This window comes from Cricetulus griseus, chromosome 7, assembly GCF_003668045.3.
Source record: "Cricetulus griseus strain 17A/GY chromosome 7, alternate assembly CriGri-PICRH-1.0, whole genome shotgun sequence".
Classification (NCBI taxonomy): Eukaryota; Metazoa; Chordata; class Mammalia; order Rodentia; family Cricetidae; genus Cricetulus; species Cricetulus griseus.
In genome coordinates this window covers 117,262,873-117,290,809 of record NC_048600.1, presented here as the reverse complement: position 1 = coordinate 117,290,809, position 27,937 = coordinate 117,262,873, and the positions used below count along the sequence as shown (strand labels likewise).

The window sequence follows — 27,937 nt, the reverse complement described above, 5'->3', positions numbered from 1 at the left end:
ACACAGCCAAGAGAGCTACAGTTAGGCCTTCCTTCTGGGCTCTTTCCACTGTGCTTTCCTGCTCTCCAGGATGACAGGAAGAGGTGGGTCAATGCTATCTGACATCCAGCAAAGAGTGGGCCTGCCTGGTGGGAGGAGCAATGAGCAGCAAAGAGCCTCTAGTCTTTTGCACTGATAGCGAGGCAGGCTGAGTTTGGAGATGGTAAAAGAGGAATGGCCAAAGTGGACAGAAAATGAACTACTGAACCAGAGCCCCCATCATCTCCAGGTGGGCAAACTAAAGCGCAGGTGCGGTCGCCTTTCTCTCTGGACTGTGTTTGCCATTGGGAATGCCCTGCCTCCCTGGGCAGGGAAACCTCGCCAGCCTAATTGATTTTCTTCTGCAACAAATGCTGCTGAGTTGTTCATGCACTTGGGGAACAATTGTCCATTTACCAAGCAAGCTGATCTTCCATTGTCTGTGGAAGGATTGCGGGGAATGGGGGAGATGGGTGAGCTTCACTGCTGCTTTAGAGAGGACCCCTCCCCCCAGAACCTTCTTCTGAGGCGCACCATTGCTTCTTGTTGTGTTATCTTTCTCCTTAGGTCCAGTCCTAGTCCTCTTAAGCCGCTGCCCAACATGTAAAGGGGTAACAACTCATTCTCAGTATTTATCACTAATGCAGGCTGGGGCCACCCCTCTGAGGCAGAGCTCTGCCATACTTCGAGGTGAGAGGGCTCATCAAATTCAGTGAGCAAGGGTCCCCCTGCAGGCGACAACAGAAGAGTTCCTTATGCTGTGGAAGATGGTGGGAAAATTCTGGAATCTGATGCTTGAGGGATGTGTCTCTAGGTTAGATCATGTGTCCTAGGGTGTGGTCTCCATCGTCTGAGAGGCTCAGCCTTCATCTCACTGGGCTCTGAGATACCAAGGCTTCATGGTTCTACTGGCCGGGTGAATCTGAGGCTCTCTCAGGGGGTGGCCCAGTCACTAGAGGGAGGTGATGTGGAACACAGGAGGGGATCTACTTGAGAAGGAGGGAAACCTTTGTAACTGAGTTTTGCCTTGAACTTGCTGTGTGACTAGGGGTTTCCCTTTACCTCTCTGGGCCCAGTTTCCTCACTCACCAAGTGGCCGTGGCATCCGTTAAGATGCCCAACTCATGATTCTTCTCACCATAACCTCAGGAAGCAGGGAATGTGGGGCCGAGTCCTGGAAGGGGGAGAACAGGCAAAGGACAGCACATATTTTGGGGTGCTTCTGACACCAGCTTTAGTGAGAGGACCCACCTCCAGCGGAGCCATCTTTTGAGGGGCACCTTCGTTTCTGTTTGCTTATTAGTTTTAAAAAAACTAATATTTATTTACTTAATGTGTATGTGTGTGCGCCTGAGTGTATGTATGTGCACCACACACATGCAATATCCCGAGGCGATTAGAAGAGGGTTCTAGGTTCACGGGAAGCAGAATTACAGGAGGTTGTGGGGTCTGGGAACCGAATATGGGTGCTCTGTAAGAGCTCCTAACACTAATCCATCTCTCTAGACTCTTGCCTTTGTTTTGATGGATGTTTCTCTTCACCAAAGCATCCAGTCCATCCCAGCCCTCTGGTCAGAAGGTTAATAAGGTCCACCAGGGAGACGGGGTGACTATCATGGGCAGAGCGGGAGGCTCGGGCAGGATGTGGGCCCAGGGGATGATTCTGGGATGTATGGAGTCATAGGAGCCATGCCAAGCCAACCAGCGGGAGATTCTGCTCAGCCCAATTCCAGCCTCAGGAGAGGGGATCTGCTCAGCACCATTGATGTGCTGTACTGAGCCTTCCGAGGCATGGAGTTCTGGTTACTTCCTGGGGTGAAGAGATGGTCCCTAAGGAGCAGTCTCCAGGATGTTCTCTCCATCCTTCAAAGGAAGCAGTGTGTGTGCATGTGTGCATGTAAGAGCCAGGCAGGATTCTGGAAGAGTTCTGCCCACCCATGATGGGTTGCCCGGGAAAGGACTGGGCAGGGACAGGGCATGGAATCTGCACCCATGGAGGCAGGGAGATGGAGACTGGCAGCATCTGTTTCTTCCTCTGCCAAACAGGAAGTTCCACCAGTCCTGGAGTACCCTGAAGCATGCAATGAGGTCATCTGTATGAAAGTACCAAGATAAAAAATAGCAGTGGATCTATTTTTGATATAAGAAGGATTTGGCATTATAAAGCAGCTTTGTCTATGAGGGATCACGTGACACGAAGGACCCTAATGACTATTTGGATTGTTCCAATCTGTATTAAGGTAGAGAGTTAAACACGTTAACACATTTCTTCTTGCTCACCCATCCTATCCATGTTTGACTCCATGGTTCCTGGGTTCAACTACATGTATATCCTATCCATGTTTTTCACACACATGTGCACACCGACACATATTATGCTCCTAAGGTATTTTGTTGTTGTTTTCAGAGTCTTTTTGCTTTGTAGCTCTGGCTGTTCTGGAACTCACTGTGTAGACCAGGCTGGCCTTGAACTCAGAGAACCTGCCTCTGCCCCTGACCTCCCCTCCCTGAGTGTTGGGATTAAAGGCATGTGTCACTACTGCCTGGCTGCTTTTAGATATTCTATCCCTATGTCTCATCTAGAAGGTTCCCCAGTCTCTAGGCTAGCTGGCAAGAACATGGTGTAACAGCTTCCATCTCTCTGTGACATAAGATGGTTAGTGAAGATCAGAACTTCCTTCCCAGGGGTGTCACTCAGGTTACCTCCACCTGGGGAACCTTTTAAAAGAACAGTCTTCATAGCAGGCCTTGAACTTTTTATGGGGTGTAGAGAGTGGTATCTCAGACAAGGTCTCTTTGTGTTTCTTACATTAGTCCTGATCTTACAACCCTCCCGACACAGCCTCCCAAGTTTAGAATTACAAGTGCGAACCACCAATCAATCTGGCTAGGAACCTTTGTACAGTACATCCCCACTTTGAGGTGAGCTGGTGCCTTACTGTACACATTTATCTTTTTAACAAAGCAATACACACCCTTGGGAAAAGAATGGAGATTAGAAAAAAGAGTGAAAATGGCTTCTCCTGTGTCCTACTCACAACTGTTCCCACAGAGGCTGCTGTTGAAGCTGAGATTCGCCTCTACTGAGTTCCGTCCCTCCATCTGAGTGCAGCTTTATAGACTACAGGTGCCCTTCCTTTACTAATTAGTGGTACCAACCACGCCCAGCTTGCACTCCAAGGAACCATGCATCTATAGCTACATGCATGGACATACCGCCTCTCTTTAAAGGCCACGTTCTATTAAGCACTTCCTCCCCAGCTGTCATGTGACAGGCGATTTCCCACAGGTAACCTCTGTTCACACAGGAAGGATGAATTCTCTAGAGTGTGGTGCTCTGTCGAAGGCTGCCGCTTGGTCGATAGGCTGCGGTCATGGCCCACACCATTCCAGATCTCTGCTGTCTGGGGCACAAGGAGGACATCTCACTGTCGTCTGTTCAGCAGCCTATTACAGGTGAGGCCAAACAGGTTTTCAAGTTTATTCTCCTTTCCCGCTTTTCCTCTTTCTCCCATGAAGGACGTTTTCTCTTTACAAGCCCTGAGTATCTGGAGAGCAATCTTGCAGTCTAAGACCCATATTCTATTCTGGATGATCTCAGACCCCTTGTTGGTCTAGAACTGTGGATCCCATGAGTGTGGGAGAACTGCTCTGAAGTAAAAGACAACACTGATAAAAAGAAACCTTTCCTGAGCTGGTCTGTGCTCGCCTCCGTGCTGGCTTGGGAGGGGGTCTATTGACATGGGAAAATGGGGTGTCAGTTTTTGACAGTGGCCTCCAGTCCAAAGCTTTTCAGAGTATGGTGTAACAGGAAATGATGGAGGCACTTTGAACCACTTTCCTTGAAAGTTCTTCTGGGAATCTGGACCCAGCAGCATCTTCTAGGCCTGTTGTCATGTCATTGTCTTTCCACTCAACAGGGCCCTGCCACCCATCACTGAAAGGACAGGAATCTCTGTAGGCTGTGGAAGTCCCAGAGGCAGTGCAGGTGGCAGAAACAAGCCTGTAAGCTCAATTCTTGAGAGGCTGAGGCAGGAGCATCACCATGGGTTTGAGGCCAGCTGGGATACAAATTGAGTTCAAGTCCAGCCGGAGTTACAGAGTGATACTATGTCTCAAAAAAATAAAATAAAAAATCAAGGTGTTATCAGGACTGTATTCCTCCTAGGGTTGTGAGGAAAAACCCTTGCTTGCCTCTCCAGTGGCTACCAGCTGTCCTTAGCTTGTGGCCACATCACTCTGATCTTTGCCTCCGTCACCAACATTGTCCTTTTTGTGCCCTTCCTACCCCCTGTTTGGATTGAACCTAGGGCCTCATGCATGCCAGGCAAGTGTCTGCCACTGAGCCACAACTTGCCCTCCACTGTTTCTGTTCTAAGAGCACTAGGATAATTCAGGATCTCCTCTGATGGCCAAAGTCCTTCTGGCTGCTCTGAATATATGTTTCTCTTATTGGTTGATGAATAAAGTTGTTTCAGCCAAAGGACAGGCAGGAAGTGGCCAGGCAGAAAGGATAGGCAGGGCTACCAGACTAGGAGAGTTCTGGGAAGAGTAATGCAGAGAGAGAGAGAGAGAGAGAGAGAGAGAGAGAGAGAGAGAGGGTGGGGAGAAGAGAAGGGAAATGCCATGTAGCTGCAGAGGAAGCAAGAGACTTGGGCATCACCGGTACGCCAAGACCATGTGGAGATACACAGGTTAATAGAAATGGGTTAACAGTTAAGAGAGAGCTGGCCAATAAGAAGCCTTAACCATTGGCCAAACAGTTTATAATTAATATAAGCCTCTGTGTGTTTATTTGGTACTGAACAGCTGTGGGACCAGGCAGCACAGAAACTTCTGTCTACATTCTCTTCATCATAAGACCCTTAACATATAATCACAGCTGCAGAGGCCCTTTTAGCAACTAAGGTCACAGGCTCTTGGATTAGGACCACATACTTTTAGGGGACATTCTGTAGCCTCCAACTACTATGCTAATTTTTTTGCTGTCAAATTTAACTGGACACCTTGTGTGCTTTTTATAGATTATATTTTTAGTTATGTGTATGTATATGAGGGAATAGGGTATGTGCACATGAGTGCAGGTCCCATGGAGGCCAGCAGAGGGCTCTGGATTGCCTTGGAGCTGAAGTTACTGGACATGGAGCTGGGTACTGAACTCAGAGCCTCTGAAAGGACAGTTAAAATCTCTTAAACAACGAGCCATCTCTCCAGTTCTTGGACATCTGTGTTTTGTTTCTCTAATTCCGGTTGTTTAAAAAGAAAAGGATATGTATGTATGTATATATTTATGTATGTATATATTGGGTATTTTGCCTGAATGTATGTGTGTGTACCAGATGTGGTCTTGTGCTCTTGAGATGAGCAGAGCAGAGGGCATTGTAGCCTCTGTGATTAGACTTATATTAGACGATTGTAAGCCATCGTGTGGGTGCATTGGAAGAGCAGCCAGGGTCCTTAACTGCTGAGCCATCTCTTCAGCCCAAATTTGATACACCTATCTGGAAACCCAACTATCGGAGTTAGCTGGAGTGCTGGTGATTAGCCTTTGGCTCATACCACAGACCCAAGCCTGTTCCCAAAGATCCATTGTCACTGAAGTGGAACTTAGGGCTCATGTTGCCATTCTAGTGTTCAGGGGAACTTAAGGCATCTGACTTAACTTCTAAAAAGGCAACTATAACACACACACACACACACACACACACACACACACACACACACGCACGCACACACACTCCTCTCCAGAAGGTAGAGAGATGAACCCATAGACCTATGTCTATTGTTCTTCCCCTGCACAGTCCCTTAATTCATTCATGAATCCATATCCATTTATTCATCTGTTCAATGGTGACTGGAACTCACTCTGTGCCCTGCAGTATGCCAGGGGCTGAGGACACAGAGGGGAAACTCCCCTCAACATATGGGTGAACAGAGACTCCTGTTCCCCAGGGAGCTTGAAAGTGAAAAGAGATGCTATCATGGGACTTGCATATAATGGGCATAAGCAATGAGAAAGGGGGAAAATCAACTTGATTTGGAACTAGACAGAAACTCTTTAATTTACCAATTATTTTTTAAATTCCTTTTCCTATTTTTAACCTTTTGTTTAAGGGAAAAAGATAACTTGTATCTGAAGATGTGTTACTTAACTGGGGCTGTGTTAACCTGGTGTGGCTCCTCCTCTTCCTGTGCCCTCTGGATCCCTGGAAATATGGGTGAGCGTGGGCCTCCTTTGGCCACCCTGGTTCCAGCAGTCACGTGCTTCCCAGGACAGCTTGTCAATCCCTGCCGCTCCACCCACTCCTCTTCAGCTGCCTGGACTGTGGGACTTTTCTTCTCACCCATCCCTCATTGCTACAGTTTCAGGGAGCTCTGCAGCCACAAATGACACCTACGCCCAAGCACATCTTGTGTGGGATAGTTTTAGTTTTTACTTTAAAGGAGAAAGCAGCCTCTGCCTTTATTTATCATCTGGTGCAACTCTCAGGTCTCTAATCAACCCAGCCAGGCAGCCATTTCTTTGTCTCTGAGGGGAATGTGGTGACATCTGTCTACACCCTGCTCAGGGGCTGCAGCTAACTAATGGCAGGACCCCCTCAGGCCAGTGCAAGGGTTAAGGAGAAATCCTGGGTTCAAATTTCCCATCTAGGGACTGGAGAGATGGCTCAGTGGTTAGGAGCACTGGCTGCTCTTCCAGAGGACCTGGGTTCAATTCCCAGCACCCACATGGCAGCTCACAACTATCTGTAATTCCAGTTCCAGAGGATCTGACACCCTCACACAGACAAACATGAAGGCTAAACACCAACACACATAAAATAAAACTAAATAAAATTTGAAAAGTATCCCCCATCTGCCTAAAACTAGCCAGGTGACTTCAGGTACCCCTTGACTTTCCTGGACTCCACCATACCTCACCAAATCTTAGTGTCTTGACGTCCTCTTTCTAAATTAAGAAAAAAGAATTTTGTTAATTTTCGTGTGTGTGTGTGACTAAATGTGGGGGTCGTGTGCACCACAGTCAAGGTAGGAAGACAACCTCCAGGGCTCAGTTTTCTCTTTCTCCTTCCAATGTGGGATTGAGACATTAAACTCAGGTGGAAGCACTATTACTCCCACAGCCTCTACCACACCCCACTTCCTTTTTGTGGTGCCGGGGATAGAACTAGGGAATTCTTTCTCCTCCAGAGTGTGTTTCAAAGGTAGAGCACTTGGCTGACATGAGGTTCCCAAACACCAATGTGACCAGTCTTTTATGGGCTGTCTAGTGGGCCTCTGAGAGGGGTGCCCTTGTCCTTGTACCTGCTGCAACACACATACAGGGCTGCCACAGACACGCAGTCTGCAGTGCCACAGGCCCCACTAAGTGACTAAGTGAGGATGTGCTTTCCAGGAAGCGTGCCCTTCAGTTACGGTACCTTAGGACATTCTATAGACCTTCTCAGTTCTCTCCCTGGATACCTTTTATAGACTGAAATGACCCCAGAGAGAGAGAGAGAGAGAGACAGAGAGAGAGAGAGAGACAGAGAGAGAGACAGAGAGACAGAGAGAGACAGAGAGACACACAGAGAGAGACAGAGAGAGAAAGACACACACACACACACACACACACACACACAGAGCGAGAGAGAGAGAGAGAGCAGAACTGGGTGAGATGTCATATGATTCACATATGGTATCTTCTCTTTGCAGTTGGTAGATTTATTAAGATGCTGGAAGAATGTGGTAGGCAGAAAAGAACAGAAATGCTGTCCCAGCTAGAGGGAGGAGCTGTGGGAGATGGATCTCAATGCCACAGAGTACCCTGAGGCAGACAGCCCAGGTGACAGAGCCCGAGCCTTCCCTGTGACCACCTCCCTCTGTTCCCATCACTCCCCTCTTCTGGGTCCCAGAGTGCAGAGTCAGGGATCAACAGGCAGAAAGATGCACCATGGGGTCTCCCTCTGTCCCACCACCCCGCCACCCACTCTGACTCTCCTCCCAGCAAGCTTCTGCCTTTGTCTGTCTCTATCAGGGAAACTGTCTTCTTTAACTCTCTGGAGACCCCACCTCACTCTTCCCTGGGTTTGTTTACACACTGCTACCCTCACACTCCTCTTCCAGCCACCGTGGCGGGTGTGAACATTTCCCCCTGTGAGCTGGAAGATTTCAAGAGAGTGGGGTTTGGTAAGTGTGGACCTGTCTATGCTGCTAAATTTGGTTCTGCCGTCATGGTCTGCATGAAGCAATAGCCTGCTTTAGAGGCTTGCTTTCAGGTTAAAATAATTTCTCCAGGCTCGTGTTACAAGTGACCGATTCACAGGGCATGCTTCCCAGGTCCTTAGCACTGAAGACAGGTCCTGTGACTCCTTGTGGGCTGGCAGAAAGCGTGGAACCTGATGGAGGCCACCCCAAGGGCTTGACAGGAGGGGGCAGACATGGGTTTAAGGTACCACTTGGCTCTTTCCTAAGCCTCCCAAATTGCTTTGTTCCTCTGCAAAGAATGCTCCCCATGACCCAGCTTCACGTGGGAATGAGGACCGAGGCACAGTTCTTAGTAAAATAAATGCAACAAATAATTGCTGTGTCCCGTTCATCTTCATATAGCCAAATGGATCTGGATCACAGGGGAGAGACTGGCTGATTGGCTGGTCTGAAGTAGAACAGACAGCAATCAAGTATCTCATAGAAAATGTGATTTTTATTTTTAGGTGTTCAGACCAGTGGGACCATGGATCAGCAGGGAGAGGCTTGCTTTATTGAATCAGGTCAGGCTCACCCAATGCCAGCCTGCATAGCCTACGAGCATGTAGCCACGTTCACCTGGAGTGTTCTAGCAGGCACACCCTGTAATCCCAGCACTCAGGAGGCTGAGACAGGAGGATTGCCATGAGTTTGAACATCTAGTGAGATCAAGGTCAGCCTAGGCTCCAGAGTGAGACCCTGTCTTAAAACAAACCAGAACACTCTGGGCTCTGAGTGCTGGTTGGCTGACTGCATATGCACCAGGGGAACAGGAGAGCCAGGTAATGCAGTCTCTGCTATCAGAGGACAGACAACCTGAGGAAGAGAGGGGAACTGCACACAAAACAAGACAAGAGGATGACAGCTAGACATCGGCTCCTGCAGTGGGGATGAGAGGAAGTGTGTGGGGCTCCTGGATCTAATGTCCACAGGTAGGGACAGCTTCAGAGTGAACAGAAACACATGTGGAGGGTACAGTGCACGGAGCGTGGGAGCAACAAGCGGGTGTCATCTATAAAGGAGACATGGCAGTCGGCTGGACGTGAGACATGGGAGGTTTAGAGTCTGGGTGGCAGGCATGAGGACAGGCTTGGCTTAGCAGGTGACAGACAACATGACTGGGGATTTATATGTGGACATGGGCATGACTGACAACAAGTTGCTCTGGGGGAGAGTTTGGCAATGGAATACAAAATGGGCTAGACACAAATCTTAGAACTCTCTCTAGGAAATATTGTTTCTATAATGATGCCAGGGTGAGGACTAAACTCATTTCGGAATCAGTGAAAGCAGAACTAGAGAGACAAAGCTGGGTGGATGATGTCTGCAGGAAACTGACGGGTTTATGCCAGGATTCGGAGGGAGGACAGTTTAAGGCTGGAGTTTGCCACACAGGGGACTGGAAGGTGGCAGGTTTCAACAGCCCAAGTGGGACGGCTCAGGTGGTAATGGGTCTTGGGCTTTCTAAGGAGCAGTGATGTGGGGTCAGTAGACACGGAAGCCCGGCCTTGAGGTGAAGCCAATGGCCCTGTCAGGGTGGGGTTACACATTGGTCCTACAGATTTCCCATCAACCCCATACTTCAGAAACCTTCCATTCGGGCTGTAGTTGCAGCTCTGTGATAGAACACTTGCTCAGTATGCGTGAAGCCCCGAGTTCAATTCCCAGGCAAGGCAAGAAGGAGAGCAAGAAGGAAACTTCCATTCACAGGCTAAGCCAACGAACTTCGGCTTCAGCCCAATCAAAGCTATTCAGTTAATGAGCCACAAGAGTATCAGGCTATCAAAGTCAATGTCCGGCTCTAATTTACTCTTGCCTAAGTCGATTCCTGTCACGTGCTAACACTGACTGGCAGGGAGAATCCACCCTGGGAATATTTAGAATATGAGGTTCTGTGTCAAGTCTGCATCAATTAGGAAGAAACTGAAAATTCCATAAAAAATAAAAATGGGAATGCTCCCAGGAAATTCCATTCAAGGGTCACAACTCGAGCCCAAGAGGAAGTCCCAGCCCCTTTCCGGAGAAGTCGGCATTGGCATGGGCTAGAAATCACTTGAGGTCACCACGCCCAGTGCCCTGCACCCTGACTTTGAGTCTCCTTCTTTTCTCCAAAATGGGGACAGACATGGCTAGTACAGATTGGACTTTGGCTGCCTGTGCATCCTTCTGGGCACATCCTGTGCTGACCTGGTATTCACCACAGGGGACCAGCTGCCCCCGGCTGGCTGGAAACAGGAACAGGGTGGCAGCAGCTGTACCATTTCAGGCATCAGGCTACACTCAGCCCATGAGGGACCTCAGACCAGGCATTTGCAGCGGCTCCTGGGAGACAACCTCTCCCTGTGCACTGACTTCTCAGATGCCCAAAGGAATTCCGACGGATTGTTTCACTCCAGTTCTGTGACTAGCCAGAGAAAATGGAGGCTGAGGCCTTACTATGCACTCCGCTTCAAGGGGAGACAGAATCACTCCCACTACACAGACAAAGCATAGAGGTTCAGGAAGTCTCCATCTTTGTAAAAAAAAAAAAATCTCTTATTGGCCAATGGGAGACGTAATTAAATTCAGGATGCAGTAGTGGGGGATGTCTAAGACCACACTGTGAGCAGCTCACTGGCTTCTCTAATTCAGTCTTGCCATCCACAAATGATGGATCACATTTTTAAGTCTTATTTTAAGCCTTGGTCCTGACTGTCAACTTATAGCACGAATCCTGCTTATCAAATTTTTTTTTTTCTGCAGTTCTCCACTAGCCATTTTCTCCACTAGCCATTAAACATTAGCATGTGATTGTTTATAATGTTGTATGATTCCAAAAGGCAAGCATTTTCAGTGTACCCAGGCCTTATTAGCACTCTGCAGGGAGCAGTGCTGCCATGACTAGCCTTTTCCCAGGCGCAGCTGAGCGAGGGACTGGGGAGCCTGGAGGAGGAGCTCACCCCAGCACAGAGCCACCAGGGAGGCATATCATTCACGAGGCTCTTTGGAGAAGAATATTCAACAGGTTTAAAGAAGGTCTGGGGGACTGTGTGAAGACCTTTCCATTAGTAGGATTTAAGGATTTCTTCTCTCTCTCTCTCTCTCTCTCTCTCTCTCTCTCTCTCTCTCTCTCTCTCAGTCTCTCTCTCCTCTCTCTCTCTCTCTCTCTCTCTCTCTCTCTCTCTCTCTCTCTCTCTCTCTCTCTCTCTCTTGTTTCTGAGCTGGCTGCATAGGGACGGGGCAGAGACAGAAGCAGTGTGCCCAGAGCAGATTGAGGTCATGCGGTATTTCCTGTGTTCTGGAAAAAGACTAGTCAGGGGATAGGCTAGTAATGGTGCCTCCAAATGCTGTTCTAGTCTTCTAGGCAACGGGCAGCTTTGAAAGAGACCTGTTCCTGCTGGTCCACGCTGTGGTTTCCATTGTGCCCCAGAGGCATCCGGCGGTTACACTGTTTAATTCACACAGCCAACTTTTCCTCTGACTATTAACATAAATTTACTTAAATTCTGATTCACTGCCAATATCAAAGTTAAAAAGTGACCAGGTTTCCAGCAAACTCAGTATAAAAACTGCAGACATACAATAGTACATATTAACATTTATGGGTGTGTGTAACCGAAGACAGTTTTTAAGTCAAAGCCCCCTCTTAGGACTGGTCTCAGATTATTAACTCCTCTGTAAACTTCTTTTTTGGGGTGGGGGCACCAGGGAAGGATAAGGCGAGACGAATAATTTGGGAAAATAAGTGTTGCTGAGGCTCAGTGGGGGGTGGCTCAGTGGGTAACGTGCCCGACATGCAAGCATAGAGAGCCAAGTTCAGATGGCTAGCCCCACATAAAATCCAGTGGTGGCAGCATATGCCCCTAACACCGATACTAGAGGGGCAGTGGGGGAGGGGTGGCAGGTGGACCCTGTTGGCTAGTCTGCTGGAAGTGAAGAGCCCAAGTAAGGCGTGGAGGGGCTGGAGAGGTAGCTCGGTAATTAAGAGGACTGCCATGCCTGCTCTTCCACGGGACCTGGGTTCAAATCCTAGCACCCACATGGCAGCTCAAAACTACTGTAACCCCAATCTCAGGGCATCTGAAGCCATCTTCTGATCTCCACAGGCAGCAGGCATACACATGGTGCAGACATACATGCAGACAAACCCTCATACATATAAAATAATAAAATAAAATTTAAAATAAGGTATAGGGCCATAAATGGAGACACTCACCCTCAGCTTCTGGCTTCCAAACACACACACACACACACACACACACACACACACACACACACACACACACACGAACACACCTCACTCCTGAAGTTACATGTCAGTCAATGGCAGGACTACATTTCATAGAGAAAAATTTTGAGGGCTTTGTTAGTTTTGCTTCCTTTTTATTTTATTTTGTTTTTAGCCCCCCTTCAATTTTGTTTACACATAATTTGATGCATCAGAGGGATGAGCTGTCCTGGGGAAGGCACACTTCTGTGGTTCCACCTACTGGGTCTTCCCAGTCCTCCTTGCTTATCTTATGCTGTCTGAAGACCGTGTGACAGACAGTTAGAGACCCAGAGATTTTCTGATGTCCTTGGTGTCCCAGCGAGGAAGACACCGAGATGGAATTTATCGACTGGCTTGTATGTGGGTGCTGGGGATCTGAACTCAGGCCTTATGCTTGTGTGGCTAACACTTTACCTCCCAAACCGCCTCCCACTAAGATCTAAGAACTCTGATTTTAGATTCTCAGCACTAGCGATGCTCATCTGGAACCCCAGCATGTGTGCCCAGGCAGGGATGGAGACAGGAGATCCCCAAACCAATGAGCCTGCCAATCTAGTCAATTGCTTCAAAAATAAATAGAGAGATGGTTCAGTGGTTAAGATCATTAACTGTTCTTCCAGAGGACTGTAGGGAGACACTGTAGCCCGGCCTCCTAGTAGCCCGGACAGGTGTGCCGGGACACACCCCGTGAGGGCGTGGTCAGGGGAGGTCTAAGGTGATTCTTAAGGAACGATTCTTAAGGGACGGCGCACATGTGGATACCCCCTTCTCTCTGGCCTGGCTGCCTTGTTGCCCCTGGCACGCTCTGGCTTGCGTTTGGGCTGGTGTTTATCTGAATAAAGAAATCTTAGCCTTATGGACTACAGATGATCTTTGAGCTCACGCAGCACGTAATAATCTACAGAGGACCATGGTTTGATTCCCAGTGGCAACACCACAGCCCACAAACATCTGTAACTCCAGTCCCATAGGATCCAAAACCCTCTTCCGGCCTCTGTGGGGACCAGGCACATACATGATGCAAACACTTACAGGTGGACCAAACAGCCATACACATAAAATTAAAAAATTTAAATAAGTAAACAAATAAATTAGGTGGAAAGCAATGTAGAAAGGTATCCTCCGGTCTACACTTTCATGTACACATGCACATCGTGTATATACACATATATCATACAAGCTTGCACACACATACACACACAAATAATAATTGCCTTCCCCAAAAGGTATAAGCAAGGTCCAGTGAGATGGCTGAACAGGTAGAGTTCCCAAGCCTGATGACCTGAGTTTGAGACCCAGCATGCAGGTGTTGAAAAGAGAGAACTGACTCTCACAAATCATTCTATGAACTCCACATGTGAACTATGGCATGCATGCATGCCCACATATTAAGTAAATAAATACATGTGATTATCTATCTATCTATCTATCTATCTATCTATCTATCTATCTATCTATCTCTGTCCAAGGGGCTGGAGAGATGGATGTGTGGTTAAGAGCATGTACTGCTCTTGTAGAAGACTTAGGTTCTGTTCCCAGCACTCACATTTGTGGTTCATAAATACTTGTAACTCCAGCTCCAGGAGATCAGACCTGATGCTTTTTTGTCCTCTGAGGGCACCCTTACATACCTGGCACACATCCACACACACATAACTTCACAAATACATAAAATTAAAAGCAATTCCTAAAAATGACTCAAAGCTGATGTACTCTGATCTTAGTCTTGATTCTATGGCAGAGAATCAAGCTTCTTTAGCTTGCTATATTGAATCACACACGACTCTGCTTATTGGGTGTTTGGAATCCCTAGGCTCCGTTTCCCAGGAGTGTGATTTTCTTAACATTTGTCTCTGCCTCTTGACACCATTTGCCATGAAGGCCACTCACCTACTGACTTCTGCAGGATGGGAATCACTCCATTGGAAACCTCCCTCGCCCCCAGGCAGGGCCTTCCATCACCACCTTTATGTTCTCAGTCATTAGCAGTCGCTTTTATTCAATGAGTAAAACAGAAGACCTTTGGGCCTGACCACTGAGCCAGGTCACCCTTCCTATGAGGGAGAGAGAGAGAGAGAGAGAGAGAGAGAGAGAGAGAGAGAGAGAGAGAAAGGGAGGGAGGGAGGGCCAGTGGGCATGGCAGAGAAGGCTGGTGTGGGAGTTTGCAGTTTATTCCTGGCGTGGAGCAGGTTTCAGGAAGGAAGCAGCCAGAAGCAGGACAACAGATAAGTCCCTGTGCTTTCTGTGGCAAGAGTCCTGTGTGTACATTTAGACATGGGTGTGTGTGATCTTGGAGATCCACTTCCGCCCAAACAACAATGCCTAGTTCCAGAGGACCTGGGCTTGGTTCCTACTTGGTATAATTTATCCATTACAGCATATTCCAACACTAGTGGCTCAAGAGACCGCCATATGTTATCACAAGTGTCCATCCGAAGGCTCCTGTCAAGGATGCCATTTACTGAGCAATTACATGCCAGGCCACGGTAAGCACCACATCACCTCATTTAAACTCCCCGGCAACCTTCTAGACAGGCATTATGATATCCTGGGTCACATTTGAATATACAAAAAAATAAAAAAAAAAACTCCCCAATAAGCTAAGCACCACTTTATGCTGGATTGTTGGGGAAGCTGGGACAGGCATCCAAGGACTCTAAACCAAATGATCTCTACTTCAGGACATTGCTCTGTGCTGGGCACCTGCTCTCCAGGCACTTACAATACTTCCTTGAGTAGCTGATGTACAAGATACATTTCCTGGGGTTTTCTACTGAGTAGCTGGTTGGGCTCAGCAAGAACCTGCTTGACCGTGAGCAAAGAGAAAAGGTTAAGATAATTGCCTGGAAGTCACTTGAGCTTTTATTTTGCAGAAGTCCATCCTATGCACACACCTACAGAATGATCCAGAATGCCACAGCTATCTGGGGTGAACTCAACACTGCCTCCCCATGCTTCATGGGATCCCCAAGAGCAGAAGTCTAGCAACTGGAGGCAGGGAAGGAATTCTTGGCCAGCCACCCCTTTGGCAAGGTGACAGTAGTGAAGCAAGTGTGATCATGTATGTCCCATCCCTGGCACTGGTGGGAGGGAGGCCCGCTCACTTGCAGCTGCCTCACAGAGAGCAGCAGTGAGCCTGTGACCCAAGCAGTCTCAGTAGCACCATGGTACACATGAATAATGCTATGTACCTCAGACTCTGGACAGGCAGCCAACACAGCCTCCAGGGCCCACTGTTGCCCAGGAAGACCTGGGATGCTTGCAATGAGGGCTTCTGTGCCCACAACTCTGCATATGTCAATGGTTTCAGAGCTAGGCCCCAGCTATGGGTGTCAATGCTCAACCTCTGGGAGGGATCTGACATCCCCCAAAACTTAGTGACTTCACCCTGGCCACAGCTGAATCTGACTGATCTTCCAATCTTTGTGTATGATGCTTTGATAGTGTGTGTGTGTGTGTGTGTGTGTGTGTGTGTGTGTGTGTGTGTGTGGTGTATAGACATATTTGCATGTATGTTCACATTGGGTATCTTCCTGCATCACTTCCCACTTTATTTATAGAGACAGAATCTCTCAATGAACCTGGAGGTCGTGAATTTGGCTAAGCTTTCTGAATAGTGAGCATCAGGGACCCAACCATTTCCACCCTTGCCCAGCCCTGGGGTTGTAGATGCGTACCACAGCACTCAGCGTTTATGTAAGTCCTGGGGATGTGAACTCAGGAAGGTCCTCATGCTGGGGACCAGCATTTTCCCAGCTGCTGAGCCATTTTCCCAGCCCTTCATCCCCCAGTCTTAATTAACAGTTGTCTCTGAGTCAACTCTGAGTCCAGAGTCCCTGAATCAGGTGGGGGTTAAGGTCCCTGGAGAAGATTCCTTCTCTGTCTGATAAACAGAGCACCAAGGTGGAACAAAACTACTTTGCTCTAGATGTCAAAATCAGACATTGAACACTTAAATCCATCCCTCTGTAATTTATTCTAGCCTGTGATCCAGTCAGACTCTTGTAAAAGGACTGGGTGGTTGGAAAGCCTGACTAGGTTCCCAGGCTAGCCCATAAAGGTCTATTAAGCCCCATTGGGCTTATCCCTGTGTCACATGCTGTGCATCCTTAGTTGGCTATGAGAGCTCTCTGGACTGCAGCTTCTCTGTCTGGGATGATAACAGTTAGCATTCTGCAAGTGAGGCAGCCAGGCCCATCTGAGGTCATCTCCAGCAGCAGCACTCCTAGAAGACGTGCAATAGACACAACTGAGGTACAAGAGGGCTTCCCCAGGCCAGTGCCAGTGACATCTGGGGTCTGTCCTGTAATATTTAGCAGCACTTCTGGCTTCTACCCACAAGATGCCAGTAACAGCACCCCCCCAACTACTTTCCAAACATCTCAGTCACCATCTGAGGACCACGATTTTCCAGGAAAAGATTCATTGATCAGCTAGGGACTTCTCGCCTGACCTGGCCGGGTACCCCTAACTCCTGTGTGTGGAATAGTCAGATGGGTGTTTCTGAGGGTGAAGAGAAATGACGATCTCTGAAGTGCTGATGAAAACAGGGTGAGGACAGAGGGAGCAGAGAGAGAGAGGTTCCCCACCTCCATCCCAGTCACCTGCAACAGGACCATGGCCACCCCACAGGTGGGCTGGTGCAGTGGGATATCCCCCTCTCCACTCTTCTTCCCCTTTTCGCCAACAAGGGGCAGGTGAGCCTCTGGCGGAAGCTATGGGACCTGAAGCAGAGCACAGGTAGCTGTCTGGCCACCAATGGGACACACAGACAAAATAGATTGGATTTGTTCCCAAGCTTCCCGATGCTGTGACCTTGGATATGCTGCTGCCCACTCCACTTTCTCTTTGATGCCCTCTCGACCTCCATCTATCCTCCATTTTATCCACTTATCTGCTAAAAGATGATGGGCCAGGTACCTACTACATGTGTAGTTCTGTGTTAGGTCAGTAAGAGTAGTTCTTTTACAATCTCCTTTGAAGTGATTCCTTTTCAAGAGGGGAATCAAGGAAGATCTTAACTAAATAAATAGGAAGAGAGGGCACAGTTGGAAAGGTTCATATATTCAACTGGGAAATGAATGCATATTCACACACAAAGCCAGGGAGTCACCAAAGCCATGTACAACATGCAGAGGGGAGACGGAATAAAACAACATTCCTGAAAATTTTAAACAAATGAACTGGATGTGTTGATGTTACAAAGGGAGAAGGAAAAGTCAGTCTACATAAAGGGCATCAGAGCCCTGTCTAGCCCTCCAAGGACGAGTGGGTCAAAGAGCTTGCTCAGCACAAGGGCTTATTTTCCCAATGGGAGCAAGCCTGACTTTACCTCAATTAAACCATTACTAAGTTTTCTCCTTGCAACTCCTGGGCACTATCTGCTTCCTTTGTTCCTCTCTAGGGAACAGAGCCTGACACTAGAAGCCACTTAAAAACCACACCCTTCCACCACCCATGCAAGTGTGTAGACAGGGGCTGTGCAGGGCCAGAGAGACACACCATGGACTGTCACTGGTACAAATAACAACAACAAAACAAAACAAAATCCTAGCCAAGCTAAGCTCTCAGATCATTCAAAGATGAGCCCCGAAGCCAAGCCAGGTTAGTGCTGTACTCTATACACATCTGCCAGCGAGGCAAACAGTGCAGAAAAATCAGCAGGCATTGTAGCCAGCCTGGCAGCTGGGGGGAGGGATGGGCACGCTTAGCTAGATAACCATTTATTTAGAGAAGCTTTGCAAATGGCAAGTAGAGAAGCAGTTCTTACTCGGTGGACACAAGCAGCAGCATGAAGCACAAGATGACATCTCAGAATTGTATCCGCAGAATTAACCTACCAACGTCCATACTTCCTTTACTGCTGTGAGACCGACAGTTGAAGGGGCAGGGCAGGGATCTTGCAAAATTTGGGTATTCTTCAAGAGCCCGGCAGAGCCAAAGAAGTTCTGGAGGGAATGGTTAGTCTGTTCCCCATCATCCATCCATCCAATGCTAACCAGCCGGAAAAAAGACTTGGAATTACAAGTTCCTGAGCGCCAGAGGGTGAATAGGGCCTCTGGGACATAAAAGCGCTCACCCACCTGCTGAAGCTGGTGGTTGAAATTTTCTCGTTCGGTACTTGAACCCTTTCGGATGAGCCCAGGTTGGCTCAGTGCTCCACAGTCCCGGCTTCAGCACAAACTCTAGCTCTGAAGTGAAGCTGGTTTGTTAAAGTAAGGGCCGAGCCAGGAACGGAGCCTCTCTATCTCCGCAGAAGGCCATGCAGTAACCCTTGATGATCTTTTATTAACAATTCAATACCTCACCCGACTGCCAACACAGTGCAAAATGGAGCGAGTTCGAAGACGCGTGGTCTGTGCTTTGTTTCTTCACTGGGTGAAATGTTCTCCCCCGCCCCCTTACAGGGCTGTGACACCTTTGCCCAACTGGTTGCAATAGACACCCTCCCTTTCAGACTTCCCTTTTCCGCGTGCACCCCGAGAATCCTAGCAGGGATCGGTCATATTTGAACCCATCCTTCAGCTGCTGGAAATCTCTGTCGGGCGGGCCCAGCCATGACGCCACAGCCTCAGGCCGCAGTCTGACCGGGAGAGGGCGTTCCACCCCTAGATCAAGCTGGGCGGCCCCCGTGGGCGATTCGGCCTTTAAGGTGCTCGGTCGGTCTCAAAACTGCACGCCTGCACCAGTATTCAATGGTAGAATTAACTAGGAAAACTGCTTACTGCAGGATGGGGGAGGCTGGGACCTGTTCGCTTTCCATCCCTCTACGGTTTCCAGGGAGGTTGTAAGGGTGGGCTTTTAAGTGAGAGCTCCCCATTTAAACAATATTAACAAAATAATACCACTCAGTATGCCTATAATAAAAATACACCAGAAGCACCGATCTGGATAGCTACGGTTGCCAGTGCCAAAGAGAATGATGCCCGTGTTAGGGATGAGGAGCTCCTTCCCCACGTCTTCCAATAAGACAAGCTGGCACGGTCAGACTACCCCAGGATTCTGACTCTCCGCTGAGTAAAGGATGGGGTAACGCCCAGAGGTTCCTCCTCTGGCGGGTATGGTTCCCATGGCAACCACTAACCCGCCCTCTCCCGGTGGGTTGGGAGGGATGGGTGTGGCCGCAGCATCCCAGGGGATCTCATGCCCTCTTCTTACACTCTCCCACCGGGAGAGGCAAGAGGGCTCAAAGGAGGTGGTGGGGAAGCCGGGCTTGCCGAATCTCTCCTTCCTAAGGGTAAACTGGCGCCCCTAGCAGTGAAACATGTTGGGGTGTTGTCCCCAGGATGCGCTGGGCGTGGAGGGATGTGGTTCCTCTGAGGACACCTGCACACGAGAGTCTACCTAGAATCCCACCCGTGTGGTTCAGCTAAGGATCCCTGGCTCTGGGCGGAACTGGGGGAGAAGGCTGCTCAGGGTCACGTCCATTCCATGCATGCCATGGGGGCTGTGACTAGACCCCAGCAAGTCTGTAGATCCAACAAAGGGTCTAAAACGGGTAGTGAAAAAAAGGATGGAATTGAGCGTAGCGCGTAGGTAAATATTGTCGTCGAATGAAAGGAAAAAAAAAAACGGGCTAGGAGCGCAGATTATAAATCACACAACCTCGACGAACAAAGCAGCGAGCTCTCTTAGAAGACCCCAGGTGAACGACCGGGTACGCACGACGCAGAAACTGAATGCCAAGATGTCCACGTTCATCACCCTTTGCTCCTTAACGCGAGTCCCAGCCGGGTCCTCCAAAGCCCGACCACAGCACTTGGCATGCTACGACAGAGACGTGACTTGCCGCGAAAAGATGGCACCTCGCGTTCAGAGGAGGAAAAAACCGGGGGAGGGGTAGCAACGAGAGGAGACACATCCTACTCTTCCCCCTCCTCGCCCACCCAGGTCCACACCCACTGCCGCAGTGAGGGGCGAGCCCTGCGCGCCAGCCCGTGCCTCCGGCAGGGAGCGCACATGCCGGGAGCCCGGCGCAGAACGCAGAGAAAGGAATCCGCCCTGAAATGCACCTGCAGCCCTCGCGCAGGTCTGTGCTTGGCTGTGACTGTGCGAGGAGCCCTCGAGCGGGGAACCGCGGCTGGCAAGCTCGCTGACACCGCGAGGCCAGGTGACCCCTGCCTCTAATCCGCGCACTACCTTCTTTCGGGCACGGCGCTGCCCCTGTCACCGTACCAAGCGCGCGCAGGGGGAAGGGCGGCTAAAGTGACAGCGCCTGGACCCCTCCCCATTCTCCCGATTTCTCCCAGCCCCCAAATGTCCCCTGCCGGCTTCTGAAGGAGGAAAAGGGGAGGGGGCGGGACACCGCCTAAAATCAGGGCCAGTGAAGGCCCCGTCAGAATCACTGTCAGGGAGAGGCATGCAGGCAGTCATCTTTTCTAGGACCCAATCCACCCACACCTTCCTTGGGACTGATGGCAATCGGGAGCAGAGAAATCTGATTTCAGGTTCAGTTTCGGAGATCATCGTTGGACCCCCATACACACGCACACACACACACACACACACACACACACGCACACACACACGCACGTACGCACGCACGCACACACACACACACACACACACACACACACACACACACACACACGCACACGCCCATTGCGGCAAAAGGCTGAGATCCAGAGCACAGAGCAGCCCCCTCCCCTGGGTCACCGCCATCCGCGCCCCACCCTGATGGCACAGACGCCCCCCCCCCGTTTGCGTGGAACGGATGGTGCGGACCCCAGCACACAGACACACGCATTCACCCGCGTGCGTGCATCTCTTGCACGCGTTTCCTTCCCAGCTCCCCAGCGCCGAGGGCGCAGAGAGGCCCCCCGTCGTTGCGCCTGACTGATGTCCAGCGCCCTAAATCCATCTCTGGGGCAAGGGGCGACAGGAGGATGGCGCCCAGGGCCAGATGGGGACGGGATTTCAGAGCGGGGCACTTACCTGATGATCGACAGAAGGCGAGGACAGAAGAGGACAGCAGAGGAGAAGGTGGCTGTGGCTGTGGCGGCGGCGGCAGAAGGTGGGCGGTGGCGGCGGCGCTGCTGCTGGAGCCGGAGCTGGTGGGTGGTGGAGACTGGGAGCGCGCGCCGCCGAGAGAGCGCGTTCCCGAGGGCGGCGGGCGGCGCAGGCGCGAGCCACGGGAGCGCGAACCTCTCGAGGGGAGGGGCGGGCAGTGAGGCCTGCGAGGGGGCGCCTCCTCCTCCGTCCACCAGGGGGCGCGCGCGAGCATCCGCAGCCCTCCCCTCCCCGCACCGCCCGGCTCGCTCCTCGCCTCGCTTCCTTTCCCGGGTCCCGCCACGCCTCGGGCCGCCGCACTGACCGCCGCGCGCACGCGCGTGCTCCGTGGCGCACGCGCACCCCGGCCTCCCGGGGCTGCAGCCTTTGTCTAGTTCGGGGTCTCCTCCCTCTGTCCCCGCGGGCCGAGGCGAAGCGGTATGTGTGTCCTTGTCCGCTTTTCAGTTCCCCCTCGTTGGCTCGCCAGGCGGGACACGCTGGACCCCCAGGCCTCCTGCAGGCGTCTCCCCAAAATGGGGTCCTCCGGAGAGAGACCACTTTCCCAGGGGCCGCACCTTTTTTTTTTTTTTTTTTTTTTTTTTTTTTTTTTTGGTTAATGGCCAAAGTGAATTATTATTTCCTTGACAAACCCTCTTGGAACAGATTAACATTGATCACAATACAGTTTAGAGTTTTCATGAATTTTTTTTTTTTAAATCAAGGAGCGTTCAAATCCATTAGTTATCCAACCTTGACCCTAGAGAAGAAAAATTTTAAATAGGTTCGTTTTAATGATGCTTACCACACTGCAAGGCATTTTCACAGAGCTATTTTTATCTGGTTCGTTGAGACACCTTTGTACAGCTGGAGAGCTCAGTTTTTAAGGTGCTTGCTGGAGATGGCCACCTGATGGATGTCAGGCTTCCATGTGGAAATTGGCCATTAGTCCTCATTCTAGCTGCTCAGGCGTGGGCTGTGGTTGTAGTTTAGGTTTCTCACCTCCCCGAAGCTCAGAGCTCTTGGACAGCTGGAGCCTGTTCAAATGCAAGGAAGAGGGGTCGGCACCTCTTGCCAGAGGGGTGGGATCTCGTCTGGAAGCTTTAATTTGCATGACTTTTACTTTCTTTTACAAGGCAGGTTCTCTATGGAGCCCTGGCTGGCCCAGGGCTCCACAGAGATCCACCAGCCTGCTTCTGCCTCCAGAATGCTGGGATTAAAGATGTGCACCACTATCCCAGCTGTTGTTTAAAAAGCTCCAGGGTTGTATAAACTCAGTGTGTTGGCTTATATCTCAAATCCCAGCATTCAGGAAGGCTGGGGCAGGAGGGTCAAGATCATCCTGGGCTACACAGTGAATTTTGCTGCACTTGCAGAGGGCCAGGATTCCCATCACCCACATGGCAGCTCACAACTGTCTGTAACTACAGATCCGGGGGATCCAACACCTTCCAGATTTTTAAGGGCACCACGAATACCCTTGGTGCACGTACAAACATACATACACATAAACATACTTATAGGCAGAACACTCATAAATCTCAACTAATGTGCAAAGCTTTGGGCTGGGTTTTCTGGTGACACCATTTTTTTTTTTTAAATATGGGCTTAATTACTGTATTATTTTGGGAGCTTTGGGTAGATGATGGAAGCCAGGCTAATTTCTTAAGCCCCAGGTTCTGAATTTCCAGGTCTGACCTTGCTGTTCTTCCCATGATCACCATCCTGCTTCAAGACTCCTACTTCGTTCTGGACATGTAGGACCTTAGTGGTTTCCCTGCTCTCATGGCAGTCTCTTGCCCAAAGATGTCTACCAGTTTCCAGACAGGGGCGCTGAAACTCCTTGGCCTCACATTCAGCTCTTTCCCTAGATCAGAACACCCATCTACACCACTTTTATCAATCACCAACTCTGTGACTGAGGCTGCTTAACTAAATCTCTCCCACCTCTGCTCTGGTGTTCCTTTTGCTCTTTCTCCTCCCCATCAACACTGTACCTAACCTTCAAAACCAAGCTCACATTTCTCCAAAGCCTTCTCCTGTCACCCCAAGTAGAAGGGATATTTCTGGTCTCTACAAGGAACTTAGTCAAATTATTCCAGAGGAGAGGTGTCCAATTAGTATTTATCTTGCAGGGCCGGCATTTTCTTATTGTCTCCAGTAGTTGTTTTTTTCCTGAGTGGGGAATCACACACCCTTGTCCATTACCAGCTATGTGATGCAGACCGATCCAAACAGAAACTTAAGGCATGGCGAGTTTCTATATCATTGACTTCCTTTCCACTACTAGAAAGACATATTGCCAGGCAGTGCTCCCGAAGCCCAGATCCTGCAGTGAAAAGGCCTAAAGAAGTACATACAACGTGAACAAAAATTAAAATTTGTTGCAGGAGCCACCAAGATTTTGGGGGCTGGTTGTAGGCATGACAAAGTTGAGTATGACAATTTAATAAGTGTGTGTGTGTGTGTGTGTGTGTGTGTGTGTGTGGTGTGTGGTTTCTTATACAGTAACAAGTGGAACTCACTGAATGATAGATAAATTGTATTTATGTCATTATCATTTTCAAGGTCAATGCTTTTGTTACACTTTATTTTATTAATATGTGTCATCTGTAGCCATCAAAGTGACACTCTTCCACATTCAAACTTATCATTATGAGCCCTTAATGCAGAGTATGATTGAGAACTGCCAAGGACCCAGTGACACTGTAGTCCCCTGATACAGACAGTTCATATTTGCTTACACTAAATGGAGGTAATGAATGCTAGAAAGAGGCTTGAGTGAATCTGTCCTTTAAATGTATGTGATGTAGAGTTGAGTGTTCATTCCAGATAATTTGATCACTGTGGGTAGCTAATGGCTCACTAATGCAGGCCAAGAAAATGTATCCCCTCTCATCCCTCTGCCCCTCCCTCTTGCTGAAATAGAAAGCTCATGGCTTCTTGGGTTCAGCCCAAGCCCATACATGCAGGACCAGAGAAGGCAGCTTATTGACAGGAGTAACAGGAACTGTGGGCCCAATCTTAGCTGTCACGTGTGCAGTTAGACAAATTGATTACCTTCTTCTGGCTTCAAGTCCTTTATTGAATAGTCTAAGATGGGGTTAGAACCCAGGTCGATAGTCTGAAAGTTCTCTCTCTCTCTCTCCTTCCCTCCCTCCCTCCTTCTCTCTCTCTCTCTCTGTCTCTGTCTCTCTCTCTGACACACACACCACCACCACCACCATCACCACCACCACCACCACCACCACCAAAACCGATGCATTGAAACAAAAGGATTCTAACTGTAATGTCTCTAACTGTAATGTCTCTAACTGGACTCCAGTAGTACAGGTAGGCATTCCAGGTTGGGGTGAATAAGTTCTCCCTCCTTGAGAGACTATGGAAACAGGCTCTTTCCATTTTTGTGGTTCTACCATTTCTTAGGACCTTGTTCTTTGTGGGGATGAGACTGGGTTGTTACTTATGGGTCCATCTGGAGGAGGGCAGGAGGCACTGGTCGTCCCAGAGGCTGGCATGGGATCACTTTAGTTATATGGTCATCTCCAACCGAAAGATCAGTACATGTAGGAGGGTTGTGGGTTCTGGAAGAAGAGGAAAAAGGATTTCAGTAAACAACAGTGTCTGCCTTGTGTATTCTATTCTGGGGGCTAAAAGGACCCTGGAAAATGAAAGCAGAACTTGAACTCTGTTCTGAGACTGTATGGATGTGATGAATACATTGGAGGACCATGGAGGACAGGAGAGTGGAAATGCTTCTAGGGAAAGATGAAGCTGATTTTTCTCAAGAAAGAAGGCCATCTGTATCAGAGAGTGGTTGTCTTGGTTAGGGTTTCTGTTGCTGCAACAAAACACCACGACCAAAAAGCAAGTTGGGAGATGAAAGGGTTTATTCAGCTTACACGTCCACATTGCTGTTCATCACTGAAGGAAGTCAGGGCAGGAGCTCAAACAGGGCAGGATCCTGGGGGCAGGAGCTGATGCAGAGGCCATGGTGCGTAGCTACTTACTGGCTTGCTTCCCGTGGCTTGTTCAGCCTGCTTTCTTATAGAACCCAGGATCAGCAGCCCAGAGATGGCATCACCCACTATGGGCTGGGCCCTCCCCCATTGATCACTAGTTGAGAAAATGCCTTGCAGCTAGATTTCATGGAGGCATTTCCTTCACTGAGGCTCCTTCCTCTCTGGTGACTCTAGTTTGTATCAAGTTGGCACACAAAACCAGCCAGTACAGTGGTTCACCTGTTTTACACCATGGAACCCCTTTCCAGAAGAACATTTTTAAATGCATAAAGTAAAATATGTATAATTATAGGCCAGAGAACTGGGTCAGTGGTTAGAGCACTTACCATTCTTGCAGGGGACCCAGGTGTGGTTCCCAGCACCCATATTGGGTGGCTCATAACTGCTTGTAACTCCAAATCCAGGGGATCTGATACTCTCTGGACTGCACAAGTACCTGCATGTATGTGATACATATAAACCACACACACAGACATGCACAACACGCAAAAAGAAATCTTTATGTACAATTGCATAGCATACATTTTAAGTATGATGATTAAAATGTTAAATCATTACAGTGTGTGGTGACATGGAGATGTGCTGTCCAGATCTCTTCAGGGAGGATATACTTCCAGGTGTAGCCTCAGCTACAAAAGTCCCCTGATTCAAGTGGACATGGTAGCACATAGCTATAATTCCAACAGTCAGGAAGTAGAGTCATAAAAATTAGAAGTTCAAGACCATCGTAGGCTTTTGAGCAAGTTTGAGGCTAGCCTAGGCTACATGACACTGCCTCAAAACAAACAAACAAACCAAAAATAAATAAATTCTCCTGTTCTGGGAAGCCCTACACTCAACGACTGTTGGAGGTGTGGGGAGAAAGGCCAGGCTTTCTTATAGAACCCAGGATCAGCAGCCCAGAGATGGCATCACCCACTATGGGCTGGGCCCTCATGGCACTCATTATAGATCATGTTAACTTCAGAGGAAGCCGAGTTTTGCCAGGCTGTTTCATGGTGAATGGAGGTTCAGCTTTTCCTAGCTCTGACTTGGGCAGGTGTTGATAGAATATTCTAGTAAACAGACTCTTTGCTGCTTCTGACCCCTCAACCCAGGGCAATTGGTGTTAGGAATGGTCCAAGAGAATAGAGGGTAAGCAGGGTGTTAGCGCAAGTGAGGACCCTGTCACCAGTGGTCATTTGAGTACAACCAGCGCAGGCAGCAGGCAGTTGTTAATGTCACTTGGCAAGGTATGTGATATTTTTGGTGTGGCGTGTCAGGTGTTTGGAACATTGAGATGCTCCAAACTCAGTGGAGTTTGCTCAGGTCATCTGAATAGCACGAGAGGCTGGGCTTTCCAGCAAGGCAGCTGTGCAATGGCAAGGTCAGAACCCTTTTTGGGAAAGGAAGTCATTGTAGGCAATGCTTCTGAAATGCTTGGGATTTCCAGATTCCTTGGACAGCTCCGAGCCTACAGCCCTTTTGGAAGAAAATGCAGCCTTCTCTAGGCTAACATGTAGCTCCAGCAGAACGTCTGTCCCCTATGCTCTCTCCTGGCATAAATACAATCTAAATAAAAACAAGGATTAAGTTAGGATTTAAGTCACAGTATAACTTAGTCTGGTATGGTGACCTAATGAGGAATAAAAGGGAACATGTCCCAAAGGACTTGCAAGATATAATTGGGAGGTGCCAGCATGAGGGACATGGGATGCTGGATTTCTTTTTATTATTTTAAATTATAAATTATATATGTGTGTCTGTGTTGGGGTGTGGGACTGCAGGTGCCTGCAGAGGTCAGAGGAATGGAATCCCTCTGGAGCTGGAGTTACAGGCAATTGTGAACCATCTGGAATGTGCAAAGCACACAGTCTTAACTACTGAGCCATTTCTCCAGCTCTGGGACATGTTCTTAGAGACCACTGATGGTCATGGGAATTGATAAGATCCAGAACAATAGAGGCCAGATGTGGCCTTTTGCTGTATATGCACAAGATTATATTACCTGGTTTATTGCAACCTGTGTTTATTTCCAGGGGATCCAAGCCATGGTGCTGGTGAACCTCAGCCCATTTAGACTGCAGCTTCTGATTTTTTGAGAAATGTGTTTCTATGCTAAGTCTTAAAAAAAAATACAAGGAAGCCAGGCCTGGTGACTCATGTCTAGTTCCTGGGAGCGAGAGTCAGGAAGATCAAAAGTTCATGGTTATATTGGGCTCTATATTGAGTTCAAGGCCAACCTGACTACATGAGCCCATATCTTAAAAAAAAAAAAAAAAAACAGAGGAATAAGTAAATAAGCAAAGGATAATTAGTACCTGCTTTATTAAAGGGTATATGCTATGGTCTTCATTTAGTATGGGCCTTCTTTTGTCTTCATCTACAAAGAGGCTCTGACTCATTAGATAGACATGGAGTCCTGTCCCATGGATGGCTGGCAGGAGTCCCTTGGGAC

The 27,937-nt window shown here is 48.9% G+C and overlaps 1 protein-coding gene and 1 long non-coding RNA gene across 9 annotated transcripts in view; one reads left to right on the top strand and one right to left on the bottom strand.

The window, feature by feature from the left end:
- The window catches only part of LOC118238099, a 36,404-nt gene extending 32,241 nt beyond the window's left edge, over nt 1–4,163 (top strand). The window contains exons 2-3 of the long non-coding RNA XR_004770671.1: nt 3,327–3,474; nt 3,939–4,163. This is a non-coding gene — a long non-coding RNA (uncharacterized LOC118238099). The remainder of the gene's footprint in view (nt 1–3,326; nt 3,475–3,938) is intronic.
- Nucleotides 1–21,557, bottom strand: part of LOC100765120 (microtubule-associated protein tau) — a 95,384-nt gene extending 73,827 nt beyond the window's left edge. For all 8 annotated transcript variants that reach the window (XM_027427897.2, XM_027427901.2, XM_035447225.1 and 5 more), the window contains exon 1: nt 21,428–21,557. The gene's annotated coding sequence lies outside the window, so the exon portion shown is untranslated. The remainder of the gene's footprint in view (nt 1–21,427) is intronic.
- Between the last annotated feature and the right edge of the window lie 6,380 nt (nt 21,558–27,937).